The sequence below is a fragment of the Pleurodeles waltl genome, chromosome 12 (assembly GCF_031143425.1).
Source record: "Pleurodeles waltl isolate 20211129_DDA chromosome 12, aPleWal1.hap1.20221129, whole genome shotgun sequence".
In the NCBI taxonomy this organism is placed as follows: Eukaryota; Metazoa; Chordata; class Amphibia; order Caudata; family Salamandridae; genus Pleurodeles; species Pleurodeles waltl.
In genome coordinates this window covers 207,733,145-207,754,405 of record NC_090451.1, presented here as the reverse complement: position 1 = coordinate 207,754,405, position 21,261 = coordinate 207,733,145, and the positions used below count along the sequence as shown (strand labels likewise).

General features: G+C 45.9%; 1 protein-coding gene across 2 annotated transcripts in view; it reads left to right on the top strand.

Annotated features, from left to right (window-relative positions):
* The window catches only part of ANKRD11 (ankyrin repeat domain containing 11), a 1,021,414-nt gene that overhangs the window by 435,163 nt on the left and 564,990 nt on the right, over positions 1–21,261 (top strand). The window lies entirely within an intron of this gene.

Genomic DNA, 21,261 nt, shown 5'->3' with positions numbered 1-21,261 from the left:
ATGCTGTGAGTGCCATGGCCGCCATGGAGCATGAAGGCAAGAAAAAAATAGTTTGCCCACGCAGAAATATATCGGCAATAATCCATGTAACAGGGTGAGTTTGTGATGCGTTAACAAAACCACCCCAAGGGGAGACCTAAGTAAAGCAATTACCAAAGACAAAAAGGGATTTTTGAAGGGGAGTGGAAGTGATGGGCATGAGATGGGCGTGGTCAAAAGCCCACAGAATGTTTGCAACAGGTCGAAAAGTGCTTGCACGCTCAACCTAAAAATGGTCTGTTTCTGATGGATACAACTACCTGTGGATTCCTCACCTCATGAATACTCCCATGGCGCCAGCATTCTACGGAAATCTTCTTACTAGTCTCTGCACGTCGACGAGGACGTCACTGTCTCGCACGCGACGCCGTCTGACGTCATACAGGCAATAAGAGGTCCTCGACGACGTGCGGACGTCAGTTCCCTTTTTTCCGTGCATTCGAAACGGTTATCTTCGAGGGAGCAACTGTTACTCTTGCGGTTACAGTGTATATCTTGCTGCGTACTCTTTCTCCGTGGAAATAATGTCGCAGAGAAAGTCTGGATTTAAGCCTTGTCGTGAGTGTGGAGGCAAGATGTCGGTGACGGATCCTCATTCCGATTGCCTTTGGTGTTTGAGCTCCGACCACGACGTCTCGACTTGTGATTCATGTCAGCACATGAATCCGAAGGCCCTTAAAGAACGTGAGGCGAAGCTGTTTATGGCCAAGTCAAAGGAGAAGCATCACAAGAAGTCTTCTCCAAAACATCGGCGTCATCGAGACTCCCGGCGCCGTAGAGAATCTCGGCGTCATTCAAGGGAGGCTCGTTCCAGGTCTCCGGATCGGCGCCGAAAGACATGGGAGGTCAGCCCCACGGTGACGCCGCATCCTTCGACGCCGTTGCCCTCTCCGGCGTCACCAACTTCGCCTGGACAGGCGTCGGTGATTGAGGTATTGGAGCCTCAAGTGTTTTCTCCGGCGCAGACGCCGAGGCCGGAGTCGGGGTCGCCTCCGAGACAGGCACCCCAGTATCCGGCTTTTCCCACCCCTGGAGCCGATAGTTCCGCATTCTTGAATGCGATGTATGCCATCTTCCAACAGATGGCTCCAGGGGGTGCTCCGGCTGGGCCTTTGGCCTTTTCTTTGGGTGATCCTGCGCCTCTTCGGCCGGCACCCTTTATGCCCTTTCTCCCGTTTGGGAACGTGGGCTCGGCGCCAGTGTCGGCGCCGGTGGCCGCTCCGGTGGCTTCAGAAGGATTGGCCCCGGGGATTTCCATCCCGTCGACGTCGGGATTTCGGCCTGTGACTCCGGTGGGTCCATCTGCTTCAGCTGCTCTTTCGTCGGCGCCGAAGTTACATGTGGCGCCGGACGCGGCGTCGGTGGCTTCTGAAGATCGGCGCCGATCTTCGACTTCGGCGGAGGCATTGTCGACTCCGCGTATTGAACAACGACTTCATTCGAGGAGACGTGCTCTCCGGGTACTAGAAGAGCAGGAGTACCAACGAGCCCTAGAGGAAGGAGAGCTAGAGGACTCGGGTGATGGGCTGCGTGGACTGGAGTCGGCCAGTGGGCTGGACACTTCCCCTGAGTGGGACCTTTCGTCCCCGGGGGAATATACTGAGGAAGCTGCTTCCTTTCATACAGTGGTACGGAAGGCAGCTAGTTTTTTGGACCTGCCTTTGCCGGTGGTGGAGGCAAAACAAAACCTTTTGACGGAGGTGTTGCATCCGGCCTCAGCCGCGGCGGAGCCTCTGTTACCTTTTAATGACGCTCTGCTGGATCCGGTTTTAGAGGTGTGGAAGAGGCCGGCATCTTCCCCAGCAGTTCACAGAGCCGTGGCCAGGAGGTATCGGACGGCTCCAACTGATCCTGGTTTCCTATCTAGGCACCCTACGCCGGAGAGCTTGGTAGTGCAGGCCTCCTGTTCGTCCAAGTCAGCGCCTGGTTCTTTCCCGACGGTGCCTGGGGACAGAGACTCAAAAAAGCTAGAGGCGCAGTCGAAGAAGATTTTTTCGTCCTGCAGTCTGGCGTTAAAGGCCACTAATGCGACCTGTATCCTGGGGAGGTATATTCATGCTCTGATGGATGACATCTCCTCTTCGTTTACAGAGCTTCCCCAGGGTCTTTTGGATCTTGTCTCTGATGCCCAGGCTGCTGCGACCCAAATTATCCAGACGGGACTGGATACCACCGACTCGGTAGCCAGAGCAATGGGCACAACTGTGGTGGAAAGGAGACAGGCCTGGCTCCGTAACTCGGGCTTTTCGGCAGATGTACAGTCCACATTGTTGGATCTCCCGTTTGATGGGGACAAACTGTTTGGGGCTAAGGCTGATTCGGCCTTGGAACGTTTTAAGGAGAGCAGGGCCACGGCTAAGTCGTTGGGACTCCAAGCTCCTTCTTCCACGGCCTCTTCCAGATTCTTCAGGAGGTTTCGTGGATTTGGGCGTGGCTCTTCCTCCTCTTCCTTTCGGGGAAGATATCAGCAACCTGCCTCTTCCCACCCCTATAGATCTTTTAGGGGGAGGGGTAGGGTCCGCACCAGGGGAGCCTCTCAGCAGCACTCTGCCTCTTCCTCATCCTCTGGCGGGGTGCAGCAGGGGAAGCAGCCTTAGGCTTCCACCATTTCCCACTCACTCCTCTCCTGTAGGGGGAAGATTACAGCATTTTCTCACCAAATGGGAGACTGTTACGTCGGACACTTGGGTTCTCAGTGTTGTGGGAAAAGGCTACACCCTTCCCTTTCGGGAGTTTCCGCCCCTCATCCCGCCCCGCCCTTCGTATTGTTCACAAGAACACCTCCTGTTGCTAGAACAGGAGGTAGAAGTCCTCCTTTTAAAGGGCGCGGTGGAGTTGGTCCCGGAGCAGGAAAGGGGTCAAGGAGTTTACTCAAGGTATTTCCTGATTCCCAAGAAGGATGGTCGTTTGAGACCAATTCTGGACCTGAGGATCTTGAATTGGTTCCTCAAGCAGGAAAAGTTCAAGATGCTGACCCTAGCACAGGTGCTTTTGGCGTTGAACATGGAAGACTGGATGGTGTCTGTCGACTTGCAGGATGCTTACTTTCATATCCCGATACTCAAGTCACACAGGAAGTATCTCCGGTTTGTGGTGGGATCGCAACACTACCAGTTTGCGGTCCTTCCGTTTGGTCTTACTTCAGCACCTCGAGTCTTCACGAAGGTGATGTCGGTGGTTGCGGCAGAGCTCAGAAGGAAGGGGATAGCAGTATTCCCTTACTTGGACGATTGGTTGATCAAAGCCAAGTTCCCGGAGCTTGTGTTGCGTCATCTGCAGTCAACAACCCAGTTGTTGTTCGACCTGGGCTTTTCGGTGAACGAGCCCAAATCTCACCTGGAGCCCTCTCAGCGCCTCCTGTTCATAGGGGCAGTACTGGATACAACATTGGGTCGGGCCTTTCCTCCGCCTCAGCGGATTCAAGATATTCAGGATTTGGTTCCAATGTTTCGAAATGGAGCGGTAGTTCCAGTCCTCAAGGTCCTTCGTCTGCTCGGTCTTTTTGCCTCCTGCATTCTGTTGGTCATGCATGCTCGCTGGCACATGAGGGCTCTTCAGTGGTGCCTCCGAAGGCAGTGGTCTCAACACAGAGGGGATCTAGAGGGTACTGTCAAGATCTCCAGAGATGCTGCTGTGGATTTGAAGTGGTGGATTGCAAGCAACAATCTTTCACAAGGAAAGCCGTTCCAGCAGTCGCCACCAGTGGCCACAGTCATAACGGATGCTTCCACTCTAGGGTGGGGAGCTCATCTGGGGGATCTGGAGATCAAAGGTCTTTGGTCTCCAGAGGAACAGATTTTTCACATCAATCTGTTAGAGTTACGGGCTGTACGTCTGGCTCTCAAGGCCTTCCTCCCTTCCCTTCGTGGTCAGTCGGTACAGGTCCTAACGGACAATACTACCACGATGTGGTACATAAACAAGCAGGGAGGAGTGGGGTCGTACCTTCTCTGCAGAGAAGCTCTTCGACTATGGTCCTGGGCAAAGGACCATCGGATTTGCTTGATAGCAAACCATCTGGCCGGAGTCTTGAACGTGCGTGCGGACAGTCTCAGTCGCCACTTCTCGGCAGACCACGAGTGGCGTCTCCATCCAGATCAAGTCCGTTTAATCTTCCACAAGTGGGGGTTTCCTCGGGTAGATCTGTTCGCCACTCGAGAGAACGCGCATTGTCCGTTGTTCTGCAGCCTTCAGTATCCGATGCAGGAAGCGTTGGGGGACGCGTTTCAAATGACCTGGTGCGGCCAGTTGCTTTACGCGTTTCCTCCCATACCCTTGATTCCTCGAGTATTGAGGAAGATTCGCCAAGACCGGGCTCTAGTAATCTTAATAGCTCCGGATTGGCCAAGGAGGGTGTGGTACTCCGACCTTCTCCAACTCTCAACGTGCCCGCCGCTCCGTCTCCCTTTCAGGGCAGACCTCCTCTCACAGTCGCAGGGGCAGGTTCTACACCCCAACCTCCAGAGTCTGCACCTACATGCCTGGAGATTGAACGGGGCAACCTGAGTTCCTTCTCTCTCCCGCCTGAGGTAGTGGATGTTATATTAGCGGCCAGGCGACACTCCACTAAATCTATCTACGCTAATAGGTGGTCTAAATTTGTTGCGTGGTGTGGAGAGAGGCAGATTGATCCTTTACATGCTCATCTATCGGACGTTTTGTCTTTTGCTCTATCTCTGGCGCAGAAAGGCTGTGCAGTGGCTACCATTAAAGGTTATTTATCGGCCTTGTCAGCCTTCATATGTCTTCCAGACCAACCATCTTTATTTAAATCCCCTATTGTTATCAGATTCTTGAAAGGTCTTCTAAATCAATATCCTCCAAAGCCATTCGTTATGCCGCAATGGGATTTGTCCTTAGTCCTGACTTTCCTTATGGGGTCCCCTTTTGAACCTATGCATTCTTGCCCCTTGAGGTATTTGGTTTTAAAAACAGTCTTCCTGATAGCTATAACATCAGCAAGGAGAGTGAGTGAGTTGCAGGCCTTATCAGTAAAACCCCCTTATACAACTTTTTATGGGGATAAGGTGGTGTTGAGGACCAAGGCTGCTTTCCTCCCGAAGGTTGTTTCACCCTTCCATTTGGCTCAGGCAATTACTTTGTCCACGTTCTATCCTCCGCCTCATCCTTCCAAAGAGGAAGAAAGACTGCACCGTCTGGACCCAAAGAGAGCGTTGAGCTTCTTTATCGATAGAACAAAGGATTTCAGGCTGGAGGATCAGCTGTTTATTGGATACGTGGGCAAGAGGAGAGGAAAGGCAGTCCACAAGAGAACACTATCCAGGTGGGTTGTTCTTTGCATTAAAATATGTTACTCTTTGGCAAGGAAGGATCCTCCTGAGGGCATTAGAGCTCATTCCACCAGAGCTAAGTCGGCCACTTCGGCCTTAGCCAGAGGTGTTCCTGTGGTCGACATCTGCAAGGCCGCAACTTGGTCGTCCCTTCACACTTTTGCAAAACATTACTGTTTAGATTCTGAGGTTAGAAGGGACGGCCATTTTGCACGGTCAGTGCTGCAGGATTTCTTGGTTTGACCATTTAGGCACCCACCGCCGGGCGTGGTACTGCTTTGGGACTCTATTCATGAGGTGAGGAATCCACAGGTAGTTGTATCCATCAGAAGAACGAGTTACTTACCTTCGGTAACGACTTTTCTGGTGGATACATTAGCTACCTGTGGATTCCTCACGGTCCCACCCGCCTCCCCGTTGCCTTTATGGTCTTGCCAAGTAATCCTTGAGTGTGCTCCTCTTGGTCTTTGAGGGTGCAATAGATGTATATATATAATATATTTATATATATGTAGGTATATGTCTATATATCTTTATGTATATACTTGGTGTGTGTATATATTTTAAAAGAGAGAGTTTTATATATATATATATATATATATGTACATAAAAAGATTTACAGTTATTCATACAATGTGGTGTATTTTTACATTATAATGGATGTTGCTTTGTTCTTTCATTGCATTGCCTGGTTGTTCTCATGCACGTAAAAAATGATTGGTACTGACGTCCGCACGTCGTCGAGGACCTCTTATTGCCTGTATGACGTCAGACGGCGTCGCGTGCGAGACAGTGACGTCCTCGTCGACGTGCAGAGACTAGTAAGAAGATTTCCGTAGAATGCTGGCGCCATGGGAGTATTCATGAGGTGAGGAATCCACAGGTAGCTAATGTATCCACCAGAAAAGTCGTTACCGAAGGTAAGTAACTCGTTCTTTCTTGCCTTTGGGCTTCCGTTTACAGTGCAATAAATTGCAATAATGTGTGAATAACATACTTAGGTTGTCCTTCATTACATTTATTAGTTTTTGAAAAAATCATGTGTGAATATTATGCACATACCTAACCATGCATTACATTAATTGGCTTTTGTCGAAATTCAGCCTTGTACATCCGTGTGACACTTAAGCTCAGCAGGTTTAGCCCTGGCTGCAAACATCTGTGTACAAAGAGCATTTCAATTTTTCACTGTACTTACTCTCACGTATACAAGTTCAATAAAATAGGGATCAACAAGTTTGGAAACGAGATCCTGTATTTAAACACATAAGTAGGCAATTCCGTTGTGGAGTGACGGTTCGAGACAGTGAAAGTAATCTTGAACTTTTTGTTCGACAACATGTTGACAATACCTTACAGACAAAGGTATTTTTTTGCTGTGCTAAGTATGTTTATCTATTGTAGATGTATGAGATCAATTATTTGCTTAGGTTGAGCCTAGCAGTGTGCAAGCGCTAATTTCCGACGTGTTCTGATCTCTTCTGCAGGCTTTAACCGCGACGCCCACACTACCTCCTGGTGCGGGTCACCTCGCACCCGAGGATTATTTTTTTTTGTACCTGGGAGACACGGAAGCTCTTCCGTGTCTCCCCCCCCCGCCGACGTAACAATGTTGATTTCCCCATCTGAGCAGGAAGCAGCCTAGCAGCCGCTTCCTGCTCCGATGGGGAAAACGACCTTCCCCACACTCGGGAAGGCCTCGTAAGAAAGGGTCTCCCCTTTCTTACGAGGCCTTCTGAAAGTGTTTCCTGGCCCCCGATCGCAGCACAGCTGCGATCGGGGGCCAGGAAACACCACTAGACGCTAGGGATTTCACTTGGGGGGGGGTCGGCCTCCTCGGAAAACGGCCACCCCCCCCCCCCCCCCCCCCCCCCCTCCGGGGCATATATATATTTTTTTTAAAAAGGTTGGTGCAAAGAAAATAAATGGACGGGGTAGCCCGTGGGCAGGGCGACCCCCTGTGGGGGGCAATGTTTTTTTTATAGTTGTTGTAGGGTTTCCCTGGGGGCCATTTTGGCCCCCAAGGAAACCATACAACTAAAAAAATATCTATATATCTATAGATAGATCTATAGATATATGTATATATGTGTGTGTGTGTGTGTATATATATATATCTATATATCTCACTTTTGTCAATACGTGTGTGGTTTCCCTGGGCCCTGCGATCGGCCCCCAGGAAAACCAGACCCACATATAAAAGTGATAGATATATATATATATGTACGAAGAAAGCAAAACGCTGCACTCCCGGAAACTGAAGCCATTGAAACTTTTATTCTATTCATGAAAGAGGCAAAATCAGGTCCCACTGACGCGTTTCGACTTCCGTCTTCCTCAAAGTGGTTTCAACCATCACATGGTTCGCACAGCATGTTGGTATTTATAGTTCTTACACACCACTTGATTGGGAATCATTTCAAAAGCACCCTATGTTGCACACCTGTTTCCTCTTGTTGACTGCCAATTAGGCAAGTGAAACTCACAATTTAACATCAAACATGCTCCTTAATGATTACTACCTTCCGATATAAACTCGGCTTCCATCAATTATTATGTGACACATATTTTCCAAAAATGAGATTATTCAAAAATCTACGAAGTTCTTCAAAACATTCGTCCTGGTGAAAGTTCGCCAAATCACTCAATCTTGAACATCACAATTTGAATTGCCATTTCGCTAAAATGTTGCTCATCTACCCCATAAACACAGTGAGTTTCACTATTCATCAACGTCTGTTTTCAAATTTCAGCCTTCAGATTGAATTTTAGCTTTATACACCTTGTTGTGCAACACCAGTTCTCTTTTGAAATACGATCGTACAAGGTTCTTTATATAACTTCACGTTGTAAAAGTAACTGCGTTGTTATAAGCGTACTGCCTCCAATTAGATAGTCAGCCTTGCATATTCGTTCTACATCGTGAAATACATCGTCAAGTTAGTTAAACGATATCAGTCTCGAAATTCCCAGTTGAATCTTTCATTAGTATATATGCCGTTCATGCGCCTCTGCACGTAAAAAAACAATGTTCCAAATCATTACAGTCTCCGGGCCCCAGATTCAGGGCCACATCAGCATTCATAGGATTGGGGCATCCACTCACCATTTATTCTACGATGAAACGGTGCCTTTTCCAAAGTCAGCACTTTGGCGCTTAGGAAGTACAGCAGTCATTGCCTTTGAGATGCTTCCGTGCACTGTGCACACGCAGGAGATTAGTATCTCCTTGCTGACATCCATTCCAATTCCAAATGCCGGGCACCACCACTGCACAAAACAGAAATCCAAACAGACGGTCCTAAGCAGTGGTGTGCCTAACTGCCGGTGCTGCGTGAGGGCAAAGGACCAAGCCCTAATATGTACGAAGAAAGCAAAACGCTGCACTCCCGGAAACTGAAGCCATTGAAACTTTTATTCTATTCATGAAAGAGGCAAAATCAGGTCCCACTGACGCGTTTCGACTTCCGTCTTCCTCAAAGTGGTTTCAACCATCACATGGTTCGCACAGCATGTTGGTATTTATAGTTCTTACACACCACTTGATTGGGAATCATTTCAAAAGCACCCTATGTTGCACACCTGAGGAAACAGTTTCCGGGAGTGCAGCGTTTTGCTTTCTTCGTACATATTAGGGCTTGGTCCTTTGCCCTCACGCAGCACCGGCAGTTAGGCACACCACTGCTTAGGACCGTCTGTTTGGATATATATATATATATATATATATATAATATAGATTTGCCACCAGTTGTCTTGCAGCTTGCGTCTTCATAGCAATGCACATACTTCAACTGATGCTTTTCAACTGTAGCTTTTAGGCAGCAATAAAAAAAGTCAAGTAAGTATTGTGATTATGATTCTGCTACAAAAGGGTCAGACTTGTCTAGTGGCAGTTTTAGTGCCATAAAGAAGCGCAGGTTTATATGCCTACTGCAAAGAGCAAATCTGTATTTTATGTAAATAGCTGAGTACATTAGTAAAGTCAGCCATTACCTGCGCTATAATACAAATGAAATGTATGTGCGGGGTGGAGTGCGGCTATGGAGAGATGAAGGGCACTTTTGCTGGGTGGTAATGAGGGAATCCGAGGAGAAGGAGGTGGGAGCACCAATAATGATTGGTGGACTGGGCGCAGGAGGTGCTAAAAGACTGTGACGAATGGTATGTGACAAGGTGTTTTTTGAGTGTCTTGAAAGAACATGCTGATTGAGGGAAGAAGCGCAGGTAAGGTGGCCTCTACTGTTGCACGTATCTCACACACACCATCGATTTTGTGACTGTCTACGTAGGCTAGTGTTTTAGAGCAACAGTTTAGCCAATAGCAGAGATGGCATCTTGATGGATGTCTGCTGCCGTCACTCGGGTTATAGAGGACAGCTCTGACATAGGATCAGAGACTGAGACATCAGATACTGAGACAGCATATGAGGGATAGGACAATGGTGCAGACTCTGGGAGTGATTTTTCAGTCGGAGGAGTCCCATTCGATAACTCCTCTTCCAGTACATTATGAGGGAGGTGATGAGGACAGTCCTGCTGTCCCTTCGCAAGCAGTCTGTGCAACTGGGTAATAGTGGGTTAGCCGAACCCATAGAGCAGGTGAATGCGGCGGCAAGCAGAGAGAGAGAGTGTTCTCTTGGGAGCTCCCCAATTTAGTTCAGCCCCAAATTCCACCGCCCAAATCGTATTGTGGAGACATCAAAATTATCTATAGCAAAACAAACTGGTTTTGTAAGGCAGGCACCTGTGTTTTTTGGTCCTGGGTTCGGCGGCCATATCGAGAAACACACTAAACCCAAACATTTCTGGAAACTAGACATTCGGGGGAGTCCACAGAGGTGTGACTTGTGTGGATTCCCCAAAGTTTTCTTACCCAGAATACCCTGCAAAGCTGAAATGTTGAATAAAAACTCTATTTTTCTCGCATTTCTGTCACACAAACCACAGGAATATGCTGGGATCCACAAAATTCCTACCACCCAGTGATTCCTCACCTGTCCTGATAAAAACACTACCCCACTTGAGTGCCTACACCTAGTGCCTGCGTCAGGAATGGATCACCCCAGGGTCAACAGCTGCCTCATGTAAGGACCCACATTAACCATTGTGTGATCTATTCCTGTCGCGGGCACCAGGCCTACCCACACAAGTGAGGTACCATTTTTATCGGGAGACTTGGGGGAATGCTGGGTGGAAGGAAATTTGTGGCTCCTCTCAGATTCCAGAACTTTGTCACCGAAATGAGAGGAAAAAGTGTTTTTTGGGCCAAATTTTGGTTTGCAAAGGATTCTGGGTAACAGAACCTGGTCAGATCCCCACAAGTCACCCCATCTTGGATTCCCCTGGGTTTCTAGTTTTAAAAAATGCGCTGGTTTGCTAGGTTTCCCCAGGTGCCGGCTGAGCTAGAGGCCAAAATCCACAGGTAGGCACTGTTTTCTATGAAAAAATTTGATGTGTCCACGTTGGGTTTTGGGGCATTTCCTGTCACGGGCGCTAGGTCTACCCACACAAGTGAGGTATCATTTTTATCGGGAGACTTGGGGGAACGCTGGGTGGAAGGAAATTTGTGGCTCCTCTCAGATTCCAGAACTTTGTCACCGAAATGTGAGGAAAACGTGTTTTTTTTAGCCACATTTTGAGGTTTGCAAAGGATTCTGGGTAACAGAACCTGGTCCGAGCCCCACAAGTCACCCCATCTTGGATTCCCCTAGGTCTCTAGTTTTCAAAAATGCACAGGTTTGGTATGTTTCCCTAGGTGCCGGCTGAGCTAGAGGCCAAAATCTACAGGTAGGCACTTTGCAAAAAACAGCTCTGTTTTCTGTCAAAAAAATGGGATGTGTGCACGTTGTATTTTGGGGCTTTTACTGTCGCGGGCGCTAGGCCTACCCACACAAGTGAGGTATCATTTTTATCGGGAGACTTGGGGGAACATAGAATAGCAAAACAAGTGTTATTGCCCCTTATCTTTCTCTACATATTTTCCTTCCAAATATAAGAGCATGTGTAAAAAAGACGTCTATTTGAGAAATGCCCTGCAATTCACATGCTAGTATGGGCACCCCGGAATTCAGAGATGTGCAAATAACGACTGCTCCTCAAAACCTTATCTTGAGCCCATTTTGGAAATGCAAAGGTTTTCTTGATACCTATTTTTCAATCTTCATATTTCAGCAAATGAATTGCTGTATACCCACTATAGAATGAAAACCAACTGCAGGGTGCAGCACATTTATTGGCTCTGGGTACCTAGGGTTCTTGATGAACCTACAAGCCCTATATATCCCCGCAACCAGAAGAGTCCAGCAGACATAACGGTATATTGCTTTAAAAAATCTGACATCGTAGGAAAAAGTTAGAGTAAAACATAAAGAAAAATGGCTGTTGTTTTCAGCTCAATTTCAATATTTTTTTATTTCAGCTGTTGTTTTCTGTAGGAAAACCTTGTAGGATCTACACAAATGACCCCTTGCTGAATTCAGACTTTTGTCTACGCTTCAGAAATGTTTAGCTTTCCGGGATCCAGCATTGGTTTCACACCCATTCCTGTCACTAACTGGAAGGAGTCTGAAAGCACCAAAAATAGTAAAAATCGGGTATGTCCCAGTAAAATGCCAAATTTGTGTTGAAAAATGTGGTTTTCTGATTCAAGACTGCCCGTTCCTGAAAGGTGGGAAGATGGTGATTTTAGCACCAGAAAACCTTTGTTGATTCCATTTTCAGGGAAAAAACCACAAGCCTTTTTCGGCAGCCCTTTTTTCCTATTTTTTAAAAAAAAACAAAATGTTCACTGTATTTTGGCTAATTTCTTGGTCTCCTCCAGGGGAAACCACAAACTCTGGGTACCATTAGAATCCCTAGGATGTTGGAAAAAAAGGACGCAAATTTGGCGTGGATAGGTTATGTGGACAAAAAGTTATGAAGGCCGAAGCGCGAACTACCCCAAATAGCCAAAAAAGGGGTCAGCACTGGGGGGGGAGGAAACGGCCCAGCAGCTAAGGGGTTAATCATGCCCACCTCAAGCCCATCTATTACATTCGTTCCTGGACTTGCTTTTAAAAAAATTCCTTGATGTTGTTGGTCAATGCTTTGTTTGTCCTGTCTTGGGGCGGTTTTGTTGCCGCCTTGGGGACGACCCCGTTACATTGATAACTACACGATTGCTGATATATTTTTATTGTGAGTGAACTATTATTTTCTTTGGTCTCTTCTACGTGCTCATGACTGCCATGGTGCTTTGAATCGGCTTGCACTGCCGTCCCCCAGAGAAAGTGCATTAAATGGTTTGGGGTGCACAGGGGCACCAAACTTGCATCACGCACAGAGTGCCTAGTACTCAACCCCATCGGACTGCACATTACTGAACCTCACTGGCTCCACTTATTTGGTCTTTCCGAGGTCGATAATTTGTATGGTATACAATTGAGTTAAACGTCAGTTTAAGTTTATAGCGCCAACAGACTACTCTCAACTCGCTATTCGGCCAGCCTGTTATGTTAACTGTGACGTGTGCACCAGAGCTTAGCCACTAGCGAAAGGATGTACCAGATGAGGGGGACACTCACCCATCAGACAGCGCTGCACTTCGCCGTCCATGATCTGGTCCTAGGGTCTGAGCCCAGAGTCACCCATGCATCTGGCTGTCAGGGCATCACTGCAGTGGTTTGCAGATGTTCTCGGTCCTCCTGCCTGGCACATCGGGAAGCAGAAGTCTTCTACAAACGTCTCATCACACAGTGCCCTCTGCGCATCCTCACGCTCACTCACTCTCACGTGTCTCATGCCCTGCTGGGATTTATGCAACGCTTGGATGCCATGTCCCCAATGGAGTGCTATTTCTCTTTACAATGTAGTCCTGTTGTCTAGTGCTTGGGCCTCCCTCTCTTGCACTGTTAATTCTTCCTCCGGCACTCTTACTCTCTTCTGCAACATCTAGGTGTTAACTGTTAAACTTGTGCCCTATCACAAAAGCTATTATATGCAATAAATAAATGCTCTCAGGATTGCGTGTCCCTTCACCGAATGTTCTTAATCCGAAACAGAGTTTCTTTATTACCACAATGCCAGTGCCTCTAAAAAAAAAAAAAAAAAAAAAAAAAAAAAAAAAAACGCAGATTTACTAGTACCGGCCCTTTCATTAGAAATGTTACAAGCGTCAGTGAGTCCAGTTGGCAGTCACAGGCCACATTATTGTTGGGCTGTATGGCAGAGGGTGCTAAAGATATTTGTCGCTCTGCATGCAGGATCTTTACATGCCTGCCCAAAAGGTAGTGCTCCCCATCAGTGTACATGGCACGTCCCATGGTGCGACACCAGGGTCCTGAAAATCAAACTTCTGATGTCATGTTACTATGGCGATCACTGTTCACACTTGTGTAATGGTACACCAGTTTATATAATTGTATAGGTCACTGTGCACCGTCAAACAGTGGTTTCTCTGAAAACCAATAACACAATTATTGGACACGTATTTCCCTGTGATTTACATACGCATACATATATTTCTGTGCAACCCCGTGCATGCTTCTTACTGCACGGCCGCTTGTGTTTCCCTTCATACGACTACACATTTGTTACCATTTATTCATGCACCCATACATCCATCATTTCTGTCCAAGCCTAAACAACAGTTAATTTACTCACACACTCAGTGCAGGACTCTATACACACTTGTGACTGTAGGGGCACTTGTCACTATATATATTGTGGAACTGTACACACGTTTTACTGTGAAAACAAGTACACATAATTGTGTAGTCGTACACACTTGCATTACTGTGCAGACCACTGTCATTAGTTACTTTGTGGACATGTGTATTAATGTACATATCCCTGGTATTGAACACAAACTACTTTCATATGGAAACTACTTTGTGGTCCAGATGTTATTATACACATACTTGTGCTAGCTGTTCAGAGTACTGTGCAGGCCTGTGTTACGACGAAGGTGACTATACATAACTGCTATTGTACAGCCCCTTGTATCACTGCAGACCACAGTACTTAGCTATGTTATGTGCTCAAATTTGGATTACAGTGCAAACCACTCAAAACACTTGATATTGAATACAAACGGTTCTCTTTGTGGAGGCTACTGTACACAACTTTGTGACACTTCTGCATACACAGTAATGCTAACTCATTTGTTATTGTTTAAACCAAAGTGCACTCTTACTGCATACACTTGTCTTATTGTGCAGTCTGCTGAAAATGTGCTTATGGTAGCCTCCACCTGCTTGTTACCGTGCAAACCTTTGTCCACAATTTTATTTCTAGAAACGCTCATGTTGATCCTTTGCAGACCACAGTAAATATTTATTTTTACTGCGCAGCAAGATGTATATACATTTGTTACTGCATGCACACTTGAGGTACTGTACACCTATTTGTGATCTGTGCAAACCACTGGATTGGTCTTCTGTGTAAACCACTGGATGTCTTATTAAATACAAATGTGTGGTTGTGAAAGCCATTGTACACAAATACGTTGCACTACATATTTGTCTCCCTTTTAACACTTAGAGATGCGTTTTCATTTTTTGCTGCAGATTGATGCAGAAGGTAAATGGAAGTGCTATAGTTATATGCAGGGTCACGGGAATTATGTGGCAGTAAAAGACCAAATTAAGAGGCAGGGTTCACCAATTTATGTAGCAAGAAAAGTCCAGTTATCAATTTAAATTGCCTATAGCTCTAACTCAAGAAAATGCGAGACCTATTACATTGCAAATGCTTGTCTTTTCTAGTGTTCAATAGCTTGTCTCAGACGTACTTGCTAAATTATGTGACAATGTTGGCAATGATGGCAGTTCATGTATAGCGCATTCTACTACAGAAGAGGATTATAGTTACGTAGACCAATAAAGAATGTTACTATTACGCAACTAAATAATACGAATTGTAACCTCTTCTCTGAATAAAGCTAGGTTGAAACATATGAACATGAGACTGCGCACAGATCACAGCAGCAGGAAGCACTAAACTAATTGCTCGACATGAGCTCTATGCCAGTGTTACCAAGTAGAAGTCAGATAAGGGCTGGTGTCCATCAAACTCTCAATTTTAGATATGAAATCTACACAGTATTTTTATGAATTGTCATATTCTTCCGTGATATGTTTATATTGATTACTGTGATTTTATTGTGCAGCTGCATATTACTTTTTTTGTTTTGTTTTTTGTTGAAAAAGCCATATTGCACAATATTATGAGGGATGTTTTACAGCATGGCTAGAAACATTGAGAACGCCAATACGTTCCAAAGGCATGACTATTTGGATGTGCCAATGATTGTTTTTATATATGCGCTACAGGCTATTTGTGCTACTCTGAATTTGAGATTATAATATGTAATTCAGAGGACATTTTGGAAAATGTTTCCTTGTACACTGGCTCACATTTGGAGTACAAAAACGGGGAAAAATTCCATTGATATTAACAAATGTTCCACTGCTATTGGTTCTTAAAATTCTCTAGATGAAAACAGTACAACACTTATGTAGGTGAGCATATCGCCCTCGACAGGAAAGGAACCGAAATGCTCCAATGGAGACATTCAAAAAGTCTCCCTAATTTCATTCTTTCTGGGCTTTGGCCAGGACATACATGTAAGTGTTCTGGATTTAGGCCATTGGTGCAGGAGTGAGCCAAGAATGCATGTTTTTGCTCTAGGAGTGGGGTATAGAACCTTTGAGCCTCGCCATGTTTTTTTAATATAAAAATTCCTGTGCCTGAATTACACATCAAATATGCTGCCCATTTCTGATGGATACAACTACCTGTGGATTCCTCACCTAATGAATTCTCCCCAATGCGCAGCATTCAACGGAAATCTTCTTTCCAGCTCTACAAGTCGGCGAGGACGTCACAATTGCCTTACTCCGCCTGATGTCATCAAGGCAATAAGAGGTCCTCACCATCGTGCTGACGACAGTTCCCTTTTTTCCGTGTCTTCGAAAACGGTTATTTTAACCAGTTCTTGTGTCGATCGCTGTTGAAGGGATACTTTGTGTTTATCTGATAATGTCTGTTCCACAGAAGTCCGGATTCAAGCCTTGCAGAGAATGCGGAGGTCATATGTCAGTCACTGATCCGCATAATGACTGCCTCTGGTGTCTGAGTTCAGACCACAACGTACAGGAGTGTGGGCCGTGTCAGAAGATGAATCCAAAAGCTCTCCATAAGTGGGAAGCAAAGTTATTTTTAGCAAAGGCTAAAAAGGAGAAGGAAAGGAGTCGGCATAGATCTTCGTCAGGGAAGGTGGCGAAGAGTCATAAGCGGCGTCATCATGATCCCCGGCGTCGTCCAGAAGAAGCCGTTCGAGGTCTCCTACTCGACGCCATAAGTCGTGGGCGGTTAGCCTGACGGTGACTCCCCACCTCTGACTCCACAGACTTCACCGGCACCGTCGGTCTTTGAAGTGACGGAACCTCGAAGTCCACGCTTCTCTCTGGGGCAGTCGGATGTCCAAGATCCGGCGCCGGCTCCACAAGGGTATCCTGCCTTCCCTACTCCGGGATCGGATCCGGCGGCATTCCTTAATGCCATGTTTGCCATATTTCCGAATATGGCACCGGGAGGGGGTGTGCCGGCTGGCCCCACTGGTCCCTTGGCATTTTCTCTGGGCGCTCCGGCTCCTTACAGACCGACGCCATTTATGCCATTCTGTCCAGCAGGGGGCACTAGTCCGGCGCTGGTGCCGGCTGTGCAGGTGCTGTTGTGTAGCCATTTTAAGTATAGCTCCATGCACGTTAGTTTAATACACTAGGCCGCTGTGCACCTTGACCTAGATATGTTATTCAGCTTCTTACTGTTATTTTTACAATAACAAGTTTTGCGGCCTTGTTTTAATTCCTTCTATCAAACGGTTTTGCTTAGTTCAGCACTGTGTTCTCAAACAATGCATTCTTGATCACCCTGTGCTTCAGTCAAGGCTACAGTCGGGTACATTGCCGGTAAACGTGGTAGAAGTTTAGTCTCCAACATTCATAGAAAATACACATCCTTACGTAGGGACATTTTCTTAGAACATCTGCTGTGTTAGTTATAAAAACACTTTCTAGTCCTAGTACACGTCAAGAGGGAGATTCCAGCCAGGGAACACAACTGTATGCTGAATGCTCCGCTGCAGATGCGGACGCAGATCACAGGCCTTTGCTCAGGTATGAGGGTTGATGTCCTCCCGGGGGAACCTGAAAGGCAGGATTAGAGCTTAACATCCTTTGCTCAAAATATGATTTAGATAGGGAATAGTCAATCGATTCTAGTGGCACTATGATAGCATTATTCTTATGCTTCACTCTCATGGTCACTATTTTAATATTGTTGTGTTGTGTAGTTCTGGTTATTGCAGCTCACGCTTTGCTATCCAAAATGCAGTCGCTTTATTAAACCAATCTTTACAACTTATACTGCCTTTATGTCATTTATATATGAGACCGCACTGTGTATGAGAGAACCGGTTGTGACTCGAGTGACCACGACTTCCCTGAGAAGTACCAATATGTCATCCATTTGGCTGCCCAATCGCCTCTGCCTCTTGGGAGAGATGAGGCACTGCTAGTTAGCCGGAGCAAAGCCCGGATTTGGCGCGACAAGTGTCATCCACCGTGGGTCAGACTCAGTCCCCCGCACTGTGGACGATCTTGCTGTTCAAAATCAAGTAGTCTCATTAGAATAACGAGAGCCTACGCAACATGGCGCCACCAACGTTTGGTCAGGCTCTAATTTTTGGGTCTACTGGAGTAGCTCAGTCTCATTTCATATAATGACACCTCAGTGCAGTATACAGAGACGTCCGTGGTACTGAGGATTTCCTCCACAGCTGTATAGGTAATCCTATTACAGCTGGCGGTTGTTCAAGCTTGAACTTTAAAAGGAAAACCCCATTTTGGTGTGCCTTCTCTGAACTCATAGTGCTTCTATCATGGCGAATCCCCAAGTTGTACAAATAGCTGTTGACATGAGACAACCTCTCACTGCACACTTATTAACTAATGGCCTAACGGCCCAGGGAGGTCCAGTCACATTGGTGGTGGATGCCCACGCAGCTTATAGAACAGAACTTTTTTACTTTTGGGTCACATTTCCAGCAGTTGATGGGAACACAAATACATTTCATAAATATACAGTTGCGAACGCGCCTGGACAATACAGAGCATGCGCATATTTAGAGATACCTCTATCTTATCAAGAACATAATTGGCTTGATGACGCCCTACCCCATACAATATTACCAGTTAGGTCCACTTAGTAATGATGGTCCTACCTGGCCTTTACTGCCCACTTATACACCACATCCTGCGGTTGGGAATTTAGCAGTAGCTGAGGTTCGTCGCTTATACATTATAATAGCAATATATAGAAGATTAGTGCAATTTGTGATGCAAACTTTAAATACAAACCCAGCGTGTGGTGCTACAGCACATTCACATGCAGTAACACCGGGTATAAGTCCGGTGACTGTACATTCCATTATGGGTAAAGTACCGGCCAAACGAGAGAAAACTCAGTTTTGGCTAGCACAAAAAATAAATACGCTGGAGGCAGTATTTCCCCATATGGGACCTCAGGATAATCATAGAATATTAACGATGTGCTTGCCCTTTGGGATGGTCCCTGCAGTAGAAAACTGTAATACATGGGGCACGGTATTTGCCGCACTCTATACAACTGCACACGGTACACCAACACTTGCCAACTTACCGGAGGTGCAAAAACAAATTCAAGATGAATATGGGGCTGCCCCGGCCCTAGATTTGGGGATGCAACTGATGGGCAACTTTGCCACAGTATCTTCAATCATTTTAAGTAACCTTAAAGGGGAAGCAGTTGCACTCGCAGTGTGCATGCGGCTCCGTGACGTTCCGCAACAAGATCAAGAACGAGAGCTGCCTAAAATAATAGCAGAAACAAATTCAAGTATCGGTCGAGATAGCATAGGGGCTAGACCACAAAAACCTCAATTTCAGGGTAAAACAAATAAAGATGACTCCAAACAACAACCTGTGGGTAATAAATGCTGGGATTAAAAAGCAACAGACGCCTAAAAAAGAAAGGGGATAATCTCCACGTACGGAGACACCACAGGAATAGGTATAATCTCAGGAATAGAGATAATATCAAAACGCCTGATAGATACCAATATAATGATAGACGCCAATCTCGTTCCTTTCAGGACTCATCGGAAAAGAGAAATGAGAGAGGTGGGCGATCAGAGCGAAGAACAGAGTATGTGAAACCGAGACAGGAATCACAACGCTCTTTGGAGGTTTCTGTTAAAAAGGAATAGAAACCTGTCCAACAAAAACAATAATTTAAAAAGAAAAAGGTGGCAACAGTCTCAGTTCGACATGCCACACAGGAAGAGGGTCCTCCTGAAGAACGAGAACTGGGCTCTAGCATTGCTAGACAGCGCGACAGAGGTCATAATAGTTCGCCGGACTCTTCAAGAGCATCTGGAGGTGAAAGCAACTGATGACTTTATACATGTAGAAACAGCAGACATGCGTGTCTCCGATCCTGATAGGGTGTACAGAGTAACACTGCAATTAGAAGGAGACATTGAACGTACAATACACGCAATCTTTTGGGATCGCATTGTTAAAGTGTATGACATCTTGTTGGCTGAACAAGCTTGGCCGCCTGACTTTGTCCGTACCTGCCCATATGGAGAAGATGTTATTAAGCCTTCTTTCTCACCCCTTGTTCTAGAGGAACTAGCTGAATCCTATTCCATTGAATGGTCTCTAGCACAGGTACCAGCATTATACAGAAATCACGTAGGATGGGATAAGGAACCCCCCTACCATGTAATCCCCATTAAAAGTGAACCTCAGCCACAACCGCAGTATCCTATTAAACATGAAGCAAAAGCACCAGTGAGAGAAATACTCAATTAGAGTACCAGGGTGTGATTGAACCCTGTGTCTCGCTGATGAATAACCCTTTATTTCCTGTAGCTAAACCGGACCATTATACAGAATAATCTTAGACTACAGCCATTTAAACAGTCATACACGCACATATGCTATACAAAATTCACATAGCACTGCTCTAATGAGCAACATAATGCGTAAAAAATACAAAACAACATTAGACGTTTCAAATGGGTTCTTCTGCCAGAATATAGCACCTGAAAGCAGGGACTTAACAAGCTTTAGCGCACTAGGCTCTCAAATTCTGTTGTTTGACTCAGGGGTATAAGAACAGCCCAGGACTGTTTGCAGCTCGTGTGACTGCCATTTTACACGAGATTGACTCTGAAGCATTGTCATATGTAGATGATATATATCTCATGGATGATGAGTTACTACAACATTTAAGACGGGTAGCCCGCATTGTTGTAGGGTTTGCTGAACTTGACTACAAATTTAACTTTAAAAAAACTAAAATTGCCTTCCTCAGCTTCCTGTTTCTGGGATATGAGCTGTCGAATGAAGGGAAGAGCCCAGTGCCACAATTTTTAGAAAAGTGTGCACAATTACAATACGATTAAAAAAAACTCAAGTCATTGTTGGGTTTCCTAAATTTTGGCAGAACCTACATTCCTGATTATGCTGCGGTCATAAAAACCTTAATATGACTTAATACGTCCCGATTTTTCAAGTAAATTCTGGACAGTTGAACACTCTTTGAGAATTTCAGACAGACATGCTAGCAGCAAAACATTTACATACAAGGGACAACAAAACACATTTGGTCATCAGGGTAATAGCTGGGGCCATCGGTTTCACCTATGTGACATTTAAGGAAGGTGACACAGTCCCGATTGCATACAAATCACTTTTGTATGCAGCAGCTGAATAACGCTTTGCACCCACAGAGAAAATTCTCACTGCTGTAGAGATGGCTGTTAAAGAAAGATCTCTTGCCCAAGGGAAACACATTATTGTTGTTTCTCCAATTCCAGCCCTAGAGGCTGTTACAAAAGCTA